This window comes from Xenopus laevis, chromosome 3L (assembly GCF_017654675.1).
Source record: "Xenopus laevis strain J_2021 chromosome 3L, Xenopus_laevis_v10.1, whole genome shotgun sequence".
In the NCBI taxonomy this organism is placed as follows: Eukaryota; Metazoa; Chordata; class Amphibia; order Anura; family Pipidae; genus Xenopus; species Xenopus laevis.
Genome location: NC_054375.1, coordinates 81556158 through 81571363, shown reverse-complemented (window position 1 = coordinate 81571363; position 15206 = coordinate 81556158).

Sequence of the window (15206 nt, the reverse complement as noted above, 5' to 3'; positions counted from 1 at the left end):
ATATCACAAGCCACTCTATGTATAACGTGGTATCATAATATGAAGGTAAAATAAAAACAAATATCAAATTAGATTAGTGGGTTAACAGTAAATCATTTCCTAAATGTAATTAGCGCACAGTATTGCATAGACAGCGCAGCAGCAAAAAGCACATTGTGTTAACTGAAACAGATTGGTCCAGTCAGTTTTGCTACATAATAAAGACATATTGATACCTTCAGGAAAAACGGAGTAATCAGTAAAAGACATATTGTGATCATAAAGTGTAAACAAAGTAAGCAAAAAAAGGCATCTTGTTACAATAGAGTGTGAACTGAGGTGATATGCGGCAACCAGGCGTTTTGAATACAATACTAGGGGTAGATTTACTAAGGGTCGAATTTAGAAGTTAGAAAAACGTTGAAATTCGACCCCCGATTTGAAATCCTTCAACTTCGAATATCGAAGTCGAAGGATTTGTAGCATATTCGATCGATAGAACGATTAAATAGTTTGAATCAAACGTTTCGAAGGATTTCTATTTGATCAAAAAAACCTTAGAAAAGTGCTGTGGAAGGTCCCCATAGGCTAACATTGCACTTCAGTAGCTTTAATTTGGCAAAGTATGAAGTCGAAGTTTTTTTTAAAAAAGACAGTACTTCGATTATCGAATGGTCGAATATTCGAACGATTTTTACTTCGAATTGAAGTCGAAGTAAATTCAAAGTCGTAGTATTCTATTTGATGGTAGAAGTATTCAAAAAATGACTTCGAAATTCGAACTTTTTTAACTTTGAAAATTTACTTGAGCTTAGTAAATCTGCCCCTTACTGTCCATATCGAAATTGAAGCTGGATCAAAAAGACGATCGGTGGCGGTGTCCACGTCTGTAATGAGGGATATCAAGTCCGGTTCTCAGCTCCTCCCATTTTGGTGGATAAAAGATTCCACTCCAATCCATACCGGTAAGCGTTTGGAGGCTCAGACCAGCCATCTCTGCCGTCTGTCAACCCTCGTGGCTAGGTTGCTAAGGGCTGCTCACATCGCAACAGAGGGCGGGAATATCAATATCAAATTCAAAGTGAAGAAGGGAGAATCGCTCAATGGCAGTATCACTATCAATAGTAAGGGAGTGTGCTGGCCGGTACTCAGGTCCTCTCATCTTAGTGGATATTAGTTAGCACACTGATCCGAGCTGGAGGGTGTTGGAAAACTCAGGCCAATGGGCGTCTGGCTCCGCGTTGGAGCACAGCCATCTCTGCCATCTGTCAATCATCATGAAGGGGACTACTCGCATGCAACTGGGGGCGGGATCTACAAGCAATACCCCATGCAGATCAGACCCAGCCTGATCTGACTACGATTCTGTCTAACGCCTTGTACTGCAACCTTCTGCCCAAAGACATTTGCTTTACAGTTGTGCCCCTCAGCCTGTTTAGTCCAAGAAATTACCAGCAGCACACTGTTAGTCTTGCATAAGTGCTCAAGTGCAGATTTATTGTGTAGCCCATAGCATACAAAGGCAACGTTTCGGACCTCCCAGGTCCTTTGTTTAGAACCCCTCGCCTTGCACCTCTCGTTTTAAGACCTGGCGGCATCTGTGTAGCTGAGCCCTCCTCCCGAGGCCAAAGGCGGCTGCTACAGGCAGAAGCAAGAGCCGAGACCAGGGTGCTTGGCATCGGTTCTAGATTTAGGGTGCCAACCTTTACAAAAGTGATGGAAAGAGAAGATAGGAGCAGTAAGATCGCACAGCACATAGTGTAGGGACACGACTCTAAATGATCATGTGAAGAATCTGGATATCCACTGCATGATTATTGATACCACACTGGGTACGGAGCTGGGTAGACCACCTGTCTGTGGCAGGGGTACATAACACCAAGCCTGTCCACAATAATGTGTGGTATAAATGCCCAAGTGGGGGCCATGATTAAACTAAAAGAAAACGTAGCAATAATCCTGTACTGAGTGCGATCAAGGGTAGACACTATGTGTCATCTTCCCCACTCGTAAGGTATAGCATCTCAAGCTGGAGCTGTCGATTGTGCAGTGTTATAGGTTAGGGTGGTGTCCACAAGCTATTGCTGTGGCGAGAATTGATAGATATAGTCTACAGTCTATAGTGACAGTCGTGCTTGGTAGACTTTTTAGGGTCATAATGTCATAATCGCCCTTTGCGCGTGGCAGTGTGCTCCACATGAGAAAGAGGGAAAATAAACAACAAAAGAAGAAGAAACTAAAAGACAGCAAAGAAAAAGACATCCATGTTGCTAAACTTCTCTACACTTTTGGAAGGTATGGGGCCTCAGTGTCAGGTACACAAGAAGTCATAGTAGCCTATGAATTCAATAGAAAGGAGCATATGATATAAGTTTGTTAAGTCCTCTGGGACTCAATGTATCCAAACGGTGTATCCATTTAATCTCAGATTGTAAAAATAGACGGTCACCACCACGTGTGGGTTTCGGGGTAAAGTCTATCACCATGCTCTTCAGTGAGGCCAGGGTGTGTCGATGTTCCACAAAATGTTGGGAGACTGGGGTGTCACCTGTGCCCTTAAGGAGAGCTGCGTGGATGGCTGACCGGTGATTGGCCATCCTGTCACTGAAGGTGGTAATGGTTTTACCAACATAGACAAGGCCACAAGGGCATTTAAGAATGTATATGACAAATTTTGATGTGCATGTCACCCGGGGTCTAATCGAAATTAGTTTTTTCGGAATGTGGGTGGGTGAACTTGGGCCCTGTCATGAGTTGTCTGCACGTTGTGCAGTCAGTGCACTTGTAGCAGCCAGTTTTCACTGGAGGAAGCCAGGTAGCTGTTGAGGCAGAAAGATAGCAATGTTCAGGATCAGTCATCACTTACTTTTTCATCTTAATAAATGTCACCATTTTTGCATCTTAAGACCTGTGAGTGCTCGCCTTCTTCTGGAGCAAATTGCCTGGGTGCCAGAAGAAAAAAAACTATTTAACATCATATGAAACTGACATTGAAGCAGAGTTGAGCACAGTTCAGAAAGGTCTCTGCTGAGACCGAAATGATGGTTAAATAAATTACCACTTTCTTTTCACTTTGCAAAGACCTGTGCGTGCACTTTCATATGAGATATATATATATACACACAGTATACACACACTATATAGACAGAAGGTTCCTGGCAGACTGCTTTTATACAAGTCATTCAATTTCAAGGTGTGGCTTCCAATATTCCTATAGCATGAACTAAAACAGATGACAACACTAAGCTGCATTTAAATGAACATGTTCTGCTCTATTTATAAACTTAAAGTAGTAACCTCCGTTGTTTGATTGCACGTACAGAAATCATCTAGACCTGATGGGGTGAAACGTGAACAACTGGCTTGTGAATTTTGATGGTTACTCCAGGACAGAGCCATTCAAAAATGGGCAGAGATTTCAGCTGGATGCACAGGCCTGGATTTGTGGAGAGGCACGGGCCTATGGCGGCATAAAATGTAGGGGCAGCATGCCGCCTAGCCGCATCCTAAGGATTACTGGGTGATCTGCTTCTTGAGAGTGTGCTCGGGGGGTTTTCGTGTCTAAGACACCGGTGCTAGGACCCATAGGCCACGGGAGGGGGTGCACACGCAAAGTGTCTGACGCTGGCCTTGGGGCGCAGGTTCCTAAAAACCGGCCCTGTGGATGCAAGATTACTAAGAACATTTTCGTTGGTGTATGCTACAAACTATAAATGACAAGACATTTCAGCTATTTTTACAAATGGAAGAGGCTTCACAACTAGATGAAGTTTTTATTATGGTTGATTTCAATATGCCAAGTCAGAAAAAGCTAGTTGGTTTGTAAATATGCTAAATGACAACTTTTTATTTCAGATAGTTTAGGAACCTACTAGGAAACATGCTCTTTTGGGTGTGGCAATAACTAATAATACAGAATTCATCTCAAGCATTTACAATTGTACGTGGGTGAGCATTTAGGGAAAAGTGGACATGGTCTCCTTTGAGATTATGTTAGAGACAACTGTATAAGGGAATCTCTTCAATATACTGAAAGGAAAATAATTTTCACAGGGACATGCTATTTAGTGACCCCTGCATTTAAAGACATTCTGTCATGGGGAAACATGTTTTTTTACCAAATGCATCAGTTAATAGCACTCCTCCAGTAGACTTCTGCATTGAAATCCATTTTCAAAATATCAAACAGATTTTTGTTATATTTAATGTTGAAATCTGACATGGGGCTAGCTGTGTCAGTTTCCCAGGTGCCCCCAATCATCTGACTTGTGTTCTGATAAACTTCAGTCACTCTTTACTGCTGTACTGCAAGTTGGAGTGATATGAACATCCTATCTTTCTCCCCAGCCATGGGCGTCCACAGAGGGGGGCAAGAGGGGGCAGTGCCCCCCCCCGGGACTGTCCACACAAATCTCTCTGCACGCAGCGCTTAATTTTACCCACAGCCAGGCCCAAATTCTTCCCAACTGCCTCCCCCAGTCTCCGGGCCGGGCTGACTCTGATTGACGTAACGCAACGTGACGTCGCCGACGCAACGTGACGTCGCCGACGCAACGCGACGTCACGTCGCCACTCGCCAGGGACGTTTGGGAGGACGAGTGTGCGCGAGCTGAGCTGACTGAGCACTGATAAAGAAATAGGTTAGGACAGGGACGGACTGGCCTGCCATCAGATAATGCGGATGTATGTGGGCGGTGGGCCCTACTGAAATCAGAAGCGCTCAGTGGGCCCACTGTGCCTGCTGCTCACATCCCTCACTCTGCATCCGCCCACACTGCCTGCCAGTACCTCACCTCGGCATCCCATAACCCGGTTGGAGGTTGCAGCTGAGCTGCGGGGGACCCGTCATCAATAGATCATGTGCTACTAGCAATTGGCCTGCTGAATGCCTGCATGAAAATTCTACGCTGGGATCTGGACGCAATCATCATCATCCAAGATAGTAAAAGTTGGGGGGGTGGGAACACACGTGAAATTTATGACTACACTGAACTCTCCCTGCACAATCCGTCGTTTCTCACTAGCAGCCCAGCCCCCAGGGCTCTACAGGACGGACGATCGACCCTTCCAAGCCAGGCAAGTCTGTGATTAACAAACTAGCAAAGATTTGTTTTTTTGCATCCCCTTTCCATTCTGCAGGACTTCCTTAATCCTTGATCAAGCCCTAGCGAGATATATATAGTTTAGGAGAAAGTCTTATCACTGACTTGGTGCCTGACCCTGTTTCAAATTAGTGATCTGGACTGGGTCAGCAGCAGGGATTGGAACTTTACTTTGTAATGAGCTTAACAGAACTTTTCACCATCCTCTGTGCCTGCTTATTTTAATTGACCCCTTGGGACATTTCCTAAGGTTTATTTCCATGTTATCTTTAGTGTAATCTGCCTCTGGGACAGATCAAGACAAGTATATGGTAGACACATTTTATTGACATACAGCACTTCTGTTCGATCTATATATCTAATGTTTAAGCAGAGCATTCTGTCCCAGTGGCTGCACAGATCCTATCTGATCCCCATTGTAAGCAGCAGTCCTGTCCTGCTTTATGGCAGCTGAGATTCTAGCTTTCTGTATAACAGAGCATTCTGTCCCAGTGGCTGCACAGATCCTATCTGTTATGTTTTGTTTGTATAAACACCACACTATCTGATCCCCATTGGAAGCAGCAGTCCTGCCCTGCTTTATGATATTTGTACCGGGGGTGGCTGCGGGCCCTTGAGATTAAGTTTCCTGGTGGGCCCCAGGCACCCCAGTCCGACACTGGGTGAGGACCTGCCCTTTTCTCTCCAGCCCACTGTGCCCAGGAGTTTCTCTCCAGCTCTGCTGCTCTGCCTTCACTGACAGATATTCAGATTTTCAAGCTGATGTATTATAGATGAAAAGGGAAAGCCAATCCTTGTCTAAATACACTTGAGCTTCGTTATTATTGGAGGGAGTCACAGAAAGTACTTTTAGGCATCTAGAGATGATCCTAGGGTGTTTTGTTGTGTCAGACTGTATTTCTAGCATGGGCAGTGGCATAACATGAATGGGCTCAGGCCCCCGCAATGGTACCCTCAGGCAGTCCTTCCTCAACCACCGTCATACCCACAGTCCATGCCAGTCTGTCCCTAGGGTTGCTGTCTTTTCTAGAAAATATTACTGTATATGTTGTTTGTCTTCCCTATTACTAACATTGGCATCAAATATAATTTTTACTGGTACTACACCACTGCCGTTGGTGCCTTGATAACTATAGAGGAAGCACATATCCTCCTGCAACAGCTTACTCAGCTCTATTTTTACAGCAGCACGGATAGCTAAAGGGGGCCTGCACAGTGGGGCAGAATCACTAAAGGGTGAAGTGGTTATGGCTAGCGACAATTCGCCAGAAATCTCATCCACAGGGACATTGCCAATTCACTAACAGTCGTGGAGGACAAAACGCTAGCAAACAAGACTAGTGATCATTATATATATATATATATATATATATATATATATATATATATATATATATATATATTTGTCTGTTGGGGGATGCTACCCTAAACTAAATTACTTGCCCCCCCTGGAAAATTTTCTGCGGACGCCCATGTCCCCAGCAGCCCATTAACAGGAATGAGAAACCAGTTAATGAAGTTTTTCTTTTAAATAGATCCAGTTTTGTTGATGGATGAGTATAGAGGAAATTCAAAAATAGGCTAGAACATTTATGCTACAAGTTTGTGTTAGCATGGTTTTATGAGCAGAGCAGAAACCTATTGGGGTTGCAATGAATGTGATATACTTTGATTTGGCTAAACCATTTGATACAATAAATCAAACATTCTTTAACAGGACTGTGCCTGACCCAGACCTCTGACATGCAACCCGACATAGATCCGCCAACCTGCTATAACCCTTGGGTGTTGGGTTAACTTATCTGCATACAGAAATTATAGCTCTTAAAGGATATAATGTTATTGTTAGTTTTTATTATCTATCCTTCTGTTCAGGGCCTCTGTTGTTCATCGTACAGTCTTCCATTCAAACTACTGCTTGGTTGCTAGTAAATTAGAAATTAGCAACTAGATAACTTATGAAATTTCAAAAAACAGATCTGCTAAACAAAAAGCTAAATAATTAAAAAACATAAAAAAAAATCCTCTCTTTCCCATCTGTTTACTGCAGCATTTACATTCCTAATTATAAATGACAATAGGGGGTACAGTATATTGTCCAATAAAGTAGATACATATTACTACATTACTCCTTGCAAAGGGATAACCAACCACATTGCAGCAATTTGTAGCATGCTCCAGATGAAGATTTGCATATGTTTTTTTTTTCTTTTTTTACTGGCACATCAAGGTTTTAGGCTTGACTCTTTTCATCTTGACTGTTCGCTCAAAAGCTACCAAACTCTTGGTAAACTTTTTATCTCATGAAGTTCAGTAAGAGAAATTACATAAATATTTTAAACTTTGTCTTGGATTTTCAGTAAAAATAAATAGTTAAGGAGATATTTTCACAAAGTCTTTACTGTGGCAATGAAAAGAAAGTGAGGAAAGAAACTTGCAGTGATTTCCATTAGCACTATTAAATGCTGGGAACAATACTGTACGTGATAGAAATCTGATTATGCAATGAACACAAACCATCCACACCTCATGTCTGAAATTGTTGCTGAAGGCCGGTAAAAAAAGTTCAAAGAAGAAAAACATTAAACAGAATGGTAAGAGTTCATCAGAAACTTTTAGAGGCAGTAGGCACTAGGCGATATATTTAATTCGGCTTTATCTTTTCTGTACTGTATGACAGGCATGGCAACTATTATTCAGAATGCTCAGGACCTGGGGTTTTCCGTGTAAGGGGTCTTTCTGTAATTTGGGTCTCCATACCTTCAGTACACTTAAAAATAATTGAAACATGAATTAAACCCAATAGGATTGCTCTGTCTTCAATAAGGATTATTTATATCTTAGTTGGGATCAAGTAAAAGCTTCTGTTTCATGATTACAGAGAAAAAGGAAATAATTTTTAAAATTTTAATTATTTCATTAAAATGGAACCTGTGGGGCAGATTCACTAAAGGACGAAGTGGCTAACACTAGTGACAATTTGGCAGCTTTGTCACCCGCAGGGACATCGGCAATTCAGGCGCTGGCGACAATTCGCTAGCGAAAGAGAACGTCGCTAGCGTTCATTCAGACTCTATCACCTGCCGAAAGGTCGTTACTCCACAAATTTAGTAAAGTGCGGATTTTACTGAATGTTACTTTCGCCAGAGTTGAGTTTGCCACCTCAGACCAGGCATAGTGCTTAAAATAAGCTAAATCTTCCTCAATCTTCTGTCACTTACATCATATCCAGTGTGCCGAAAATGCATTAAAGTTCCAAAAATGCTTGCGACTTTTCCTTTTTTGAAGCAGGATTGCCTGCAAAAGTCCTAACAAACTTTTTTTGGGTAATCGGTTTTCTCCAGACATTTCCTGACATATGGAACATTCATTTTACAGTGGGCTCATGTGTAGGGCATTATATTAACTCTCTTGTCTTTATTAAGGTTCCTTTGACATTTGTAATAAAAAGTGGTAACTTCAAGCATTTGCACCAATATATATAATAAAGATCTCCATACAACTTTAAATGCAAATAATAGCAATAGCAAATAAGCTCTGTCTGTCTAATGGTGTTATCTGTTATCCATTAGTTAACCTGTGCCATATAGCTGTTTTTCAATTTCCGCCATTGCTCCACAGCAGCTTGTTTATATGAACTATAGTAGTGTTTCTGAAGCAAACAGATCTGTTTTACCAGTGCAGGGCAACAGTACATGATATTTTCATTACTTTAATACATTTTTATTTTTTGGTGTTACTGTTCCTTTAAGAGCTTTCTAGATAAGGGAATTGCTGGATAATGGAGCCCATACCTGTATAATATCAAAGTAAAGGTGGGCTTATTACCTAGTGGAAAGTACTAATGTAAGCGACAGTTTTCACTTGCCCATACTTTTATCTGCAAATTATTGCTATGTTTTACTAGAGTGGAAGCAATGTCTATGATAGATTTTGCTTAAAAAAAAAAAAAAGAAAGAGAATTTAGACCATTACCAAATTTGCATTTAGAAAATGATATATCATGTAGCTTGGTTTTTTGCTTTCAGTGCATTTGGTGGCAGTATGTGAAAGCTTCAAGGCTTTTTAACAGAATACTGAGAAATCTTATTAATGTGACAGACAAAAATACCAAAAAATATGGATAGATTACAAAAAAAATCAAAGAAAAGTCAAGATGTAAAAAGTTTGAGAAGTGAGACTAGGTAGAAGAAGGAGTCAAGATTCTGATATAAATGACAAAAAAAGGAACAATGCTGGTGGCTTTAAGGATGCAGCGAGTAGTGTAAATGTCCATGATGGAAGGAAGAGAGACACCTATGATCTTCTCTGTTGTCTTCACTATCCTCTGTAGGGTTTTGCACTGCACTGTCATGGAGCACAAGACCCTACAGAGATAGTGAAGACAGCAGAGAAGATCATAGGTGTCTCTCTTCCTTCCATCATGAATATTTACACCACTCACTGCATCTGTAAAGCCACCAGCATTATGGCTGATCCAACACACCCCTCACACTCACTGTTCACACTCCTGCCATCTGGAAAAAGGTACCGAAGCATTAGGGCCCTCACTACCAGACTGTGTAACAGTTTCTTCCCCCAAGCCATAAGGCTCCTGAATACTCAGGGACCCGACAGATCTCTCTCACACACACTCCAACTGACCTTACTATATACCACAATGTTACACAGCCACTGTACGCCATTGTATGGATGAATAGCCATTGGATACAGTTGTTCTCTATGAGCACATCTGCACTTTATCATGTTCTTTATCATGTTCTTGCTACTGTCATGTCACAATGATACACCCATCATGTCTAACGTTTAGCATTATTTACTTAACATATTACATCTGCTGAGTACTGTCTTGTCCTATCCCTGCACTGTGCTGTCCTGTCTTGCAGGAGTTGTATATTTTTGCACTTGCACTTTATGTCTGTTGTCTGGTCCTAGAGGAACGTTGTTTTGTTTCACTGTGCACTGTACAAACGTATATGCATGAAATGATAATAAACTCACTCTTGACTATCCTGACTCTTGAGATGCTGAGTAGCACATGATTATTTGTCAATAATGTTGCTTTACCTGGCTGGGTGAACCTTCCCTTTACTGGGAAAATGGAGACTGTGAGATGAGTACAACATGATGATATGCCAGTGAGGTTGCTTAACCTAACTGCTAAAGCCTAGATAGAAGGGGAGCAAATATACAGTACAAGCTATGCACAGTTTTACATGGGTGTTCATGGCAGCAGAGTCAAAGAAAACATCAGCAAACAAATTTGAGTGATTAAAATGGGAGCCTTACTGGATGAAATCATAAGAGCTAGATATGTGTGTATGAGCCTGATAAAATGGGAAATGTATTTTTAGGTAGAAATGGGAAACATATATACATCTACCGTTTAGCTAGTTTTTTTTTTATCATAATCATTTATAATCACTACAGCTAAATTGTTGTAAGGAATTCATAAGAAATTGACATGCAAGATATGCAAATGAAGAGTTAGGAAACAGACACAAGTTTGTTTGGCAAATGTATATATATATATATATATATATATATATATATATATATATATATATATATATATATATATATATATATTGCCTTTGGAAAAAGCAGAAATTGATTATTGAGGGTGTGCATCTCCAGGGAGCATTTGAAGGTTTGTAGAAAAGAGTACAATATTCCAGGAGATGGTAAATGACTCCAGGGCCTGAGAAGAAAACAATGGACACTGAATATGTTTGCAAAGGAGTGCTGACTACAGTATGTGCAGATAAATCCAGGTTTATTATTTTCAGTATCATTTAAGATCAAAAAGGTTGCCAAAGTAGGATCCCAAGAAAACATATGTTGTCCAAGTCCAATTGTGATATAATATTGGAGTATATAAGTTACTTTCTATTTACTAAAATAAGACAATTATTTTAGCGATGTAATTATGACAAATGGGAAGCTTTGCCAAATTCTCCTGACAGTCAGGAAAGTGTTCATAATTTGACATATTCATGAATACTAAAGCAAGCATTCAACTGGTTTCAGATGCTATGCCACAAGGGGATACATAGATCTGACTTAGATGTGACTGAAGAACTTGTTCCTTTTATTTGTAGTTTTTGAGACCCCATTTGAAAGCTGAAATTTATCAGAAGAAGAAAAAGACATATAATTAAAAAACTATAAACAAAATAATGTCGAAGACCAATTGAAAAGTGGCTTAGCATTGGCCATTCTATAACATGCTAGAAGTTAACTTAAAGGTGAACCACCCCTTTAAAGGGCATGTAAAGGCATTTTACTTTCTTTAATGAAAAAGAAATCTATCTCCAATATACTTTAATTAATAAAATGTGTACAGTTTTTATAAGAAACCTGACTGTATGCAGTGAAATGCCCCCCTTCATTTTACTTGTTCTGACTGCTATGGATAGGAAACTTCAGACGGTCCTTAACTGCTGTGCTGGGAAACAATCATACTTTCAAACCCCTCAACCTTCTTCCCTGACCTCAAGCAGGCCCTGCCCTGTAGAGCAGCTGGCGATTGTGTGGTGATTTGTATCCGCAGACCCAGTGCAGTCTGCATATTCTGATTATTAATCAGTCTTGCTGTATTGGCTTCTATGGCAGATATTATTTGACTTGTGCTTTTTTGATTATTTATGACAATCCCTAAGCTTAACCTCCCAACTGAAGCCCAGACCACACTGAGAATGTGCATGGTCTTGGTCTTGCAAAGATGTTTAACAAAGTTACAAGATAATGACCCCCTGCAGGCAACTTTGAAAGCATAAATCATTTGTTTTATTAGGCTTCTGGTGCAGCAAGTTCATGATTATGTTAAGTATACAAAATACAGCATTTCAAGCAATATTCTATTTTAGACTTTAGTTCCACTTTAGGGGGCCTGCAATTTGTGGATTTAATGTTTGTGTTCTAATCTGGTGTATAATAAAGTATATTTTAAAAAAATGATCATCCATTGAATTGTGTGATTAATGTCACCTCTGCCTCCCATGTATGAAATAAAATTATTTATATAGTACTTTTCTACCATGGGACTCAAACCACTTTACAGCAATCAAGGCAGTCTGTACCGAATGAATATTAGGAGACCAAAAGGATGAGCGACTTATTCAGGGTTACAAGGAATTGTCACAGGAAATCAAGTTCTCTAGCACGAGATCCCATGTCTAAGACGTGCCCTCTAGTCTAGGCCAACTTCATGTACACTGTACAGTAATAATTGTATATCAAAGAAAAAACAACTTATATTTTATTTTGGGTTTTTGTTTGTTATATTGCTTGTGTTTCATAACCTTATTTTAATTTTGCAGTAATTATTTATAAGTAATGTTTGCAGTCCCATTCTCATTTCCATTTACTTTCAATTAATATGTAAGTATGAGCTTTGTAGTTAGCATTTATGAAGCATAAATTATAATTCTCATAAATGGAGATGATTGCAAATAACTTAGCCTGCCAAAATGCACTGTACTTGAAAAAACCAAATCCATTTTTATCTGTTTGGCACTCCTGTTTATTTCCAACACTGACTGTGTTCAGAAGTTTAACTCAAGTATAAAAAACAGTCCATGTCACAGGATGGTACAGTCATCCATGAAAGATTGTGGAGCCCTGTCTCAAATATATCACTTGGGAAGGAAAAAAAGCGAGTATCCTTATAAAATTGTATAGACTGTGTAAATCTACATACTGACATAGTGCAAAACATTTAGGACAATGCAAATACAGTAATTAAGGTGTAATTTATAATATGTTTAGTCAATATAGTTTGTTAATTTGTATGCTTTTCAGATTCTAAAACAGACATAAGAATGCTGGTTGCACAAAACCATCAGGTATCTGTATTGACCTGTACCTTAAATATCTGAAAAGTATCATTCCAAAGTTTAGACACAATAGTACAAGACCACCAGGAATGAATGTGTGTCCCTCTATCCGTACATTCCCTAAAACATGTGGCTGGAGAATCGGGAACAATTTTTTGTTTTTGTATAGGGGTCGTGTACCACTGACGTATGAGTTTATTTGCAGTTTCTTTAATGCTAACGCATGGGAACTAGGTCAGAAATGCTAGCTATGTTTTATCCCATTTGTCATAGATATGTCAGTTTCCTATACCTGTGCATAAGTAGGAGCTTTTTTTTCTTGTGGGACCTCTTTTAGTTGGGAATATAGCTAAGAGATTACCCCAGTAGTTAATTCTGTTTGTTTACAACCTGATAAAAAAAATTGTGCAGCATAAAAATTTGATATTTGACAATAGTGCAAAAATTGGGAAGGTGGAATCTGGTAATTTTCTTTCAGATGTGCATACGACATTATACCTCTGGGGTCAATAAATCTCTTAGTCTATGAAAAGTTTCCTCTGAGCACCAAGTAATTGAGGTAATTTAGCATTTTCAAATCAACCCAAGTAATATTCCTGGGTACAACATGCCATTGTGTCAATTGGCTCATTGTAGATGCTTTGTAATAAATGTGTAGTAAATTTTTATAATGCGCAAGTCATAGGGTGATGTATCAAAATGTAAGAATAGAGCTCAACCCAAAAACGCTTTTTTATTCATACCTATTGAATTGTTTAAGAATCTTATTTATCAGTGGGTGCAAGTTCATCATTTGATAAATCTGCTCCTTAGTCTAGTAAGGGATGCCAGGGAAGTAAAGGAAATCACAATATTTCCTAATGGCACTCGCATTACACTGCAATGTGCAATCAATTTGTAATTTCAAGATCCCAGCAAACGTTTCGGGGGCAACCCCTTCTTCAAGTGCTCCTAATGATGGCAACACTGGACTGGGTTCCTATATAATTGAATGTAAGGTGATTTGTTCAATATTACATTATTGAACATATTATTTTACATAGTGAATTCAACTTTAAATAAGTTATGTTCAAAAAGCTGTGTATTAAAATGGCTGCTGCTTTAGTTATAATATAATGTTTATTGTTTAAAATGCTTAATTAGCTGGATATATAGCTGTTATGCTTCAGTATTTATGTACATAAGACTAGAGCTACATATCATCCTTGGATAATTTATTATTTACCCTAAATAACGACTGCCATTATATGTGCCTTCTGCTATGGTGATTTGTTTTTTTAGCAGGTGTCAGGAGTTAAATAAGAAACTTGTGATTTACTTATATGATAATACATTCTACAGATACTTAACTGGGATACTAAAATGCAATAATATTACTCTCCATGGAAATCAAGGCTGTCCAATAACTTCACATGATATTTGCTGTTATATTTAGAATTTTGTATATCAGCCTCAGTAAATAAAATGGAAATGAATGGATGTTAGCAGATTGTATCAAATGAAATCTGAGCTTGTCAAAGTTCAATAAAGCCTAATATTAAGAAAAAGGTGCACAGGCAATGCAAATTGAGACTGCTGTTGCAGTGCATATTTTGGAAGTATCCTTGGGGAACAGAAAATCAGCAAGGTGTGTAATATACGTTCTTCTAGAATACAAGTCTTCCGCCTGTCAGTATACTTATGAAGCTCTGCAGGTTCTCTTATGGTTATAATGTGAGGCTTAGATGGGTTCAAACTGTACAGAGGCATTTACCAATATTTAATATGAAACTATCCTAACTGAAAGCTGTAATGGGTAAAACAGGAATTTAGAATGAATTTTCATTGAATTCTTTTATTCTGCATGTTTTTTTCTAATATTTTCTGCTAAGGCATAGCTTGCCAATTTGTATATTCAGGATGGTACAGTTTTAAGATACACTAATAATACAGAGAGGAAACATACATTACAATAAACATACATTAATATAAACACGTACATAGATTAAGCACTAACTGGTCCCTGACATGTAGTGTTTACAGTCTAAGTGGATGGGTAATTTACAGGCATAAAAACTAACTTAACAGGTGCCAAGAATATGGATGTTTCCATCCCTAATTAGTATGAAAGGCAGATAAGGTAGTTATACTGACTCTTGGTTTCAATAGGCTTCTACTGTTTTGCCTGTTTGCCAATCTCCATCCTTTTTAGCCAATAGCACCACATTACCATTCTAAAAACTATGAGAATTTACTTACATTTTATGATGAAATCATGCCAAGTCATTTAAATAGCTACAAGTTACCT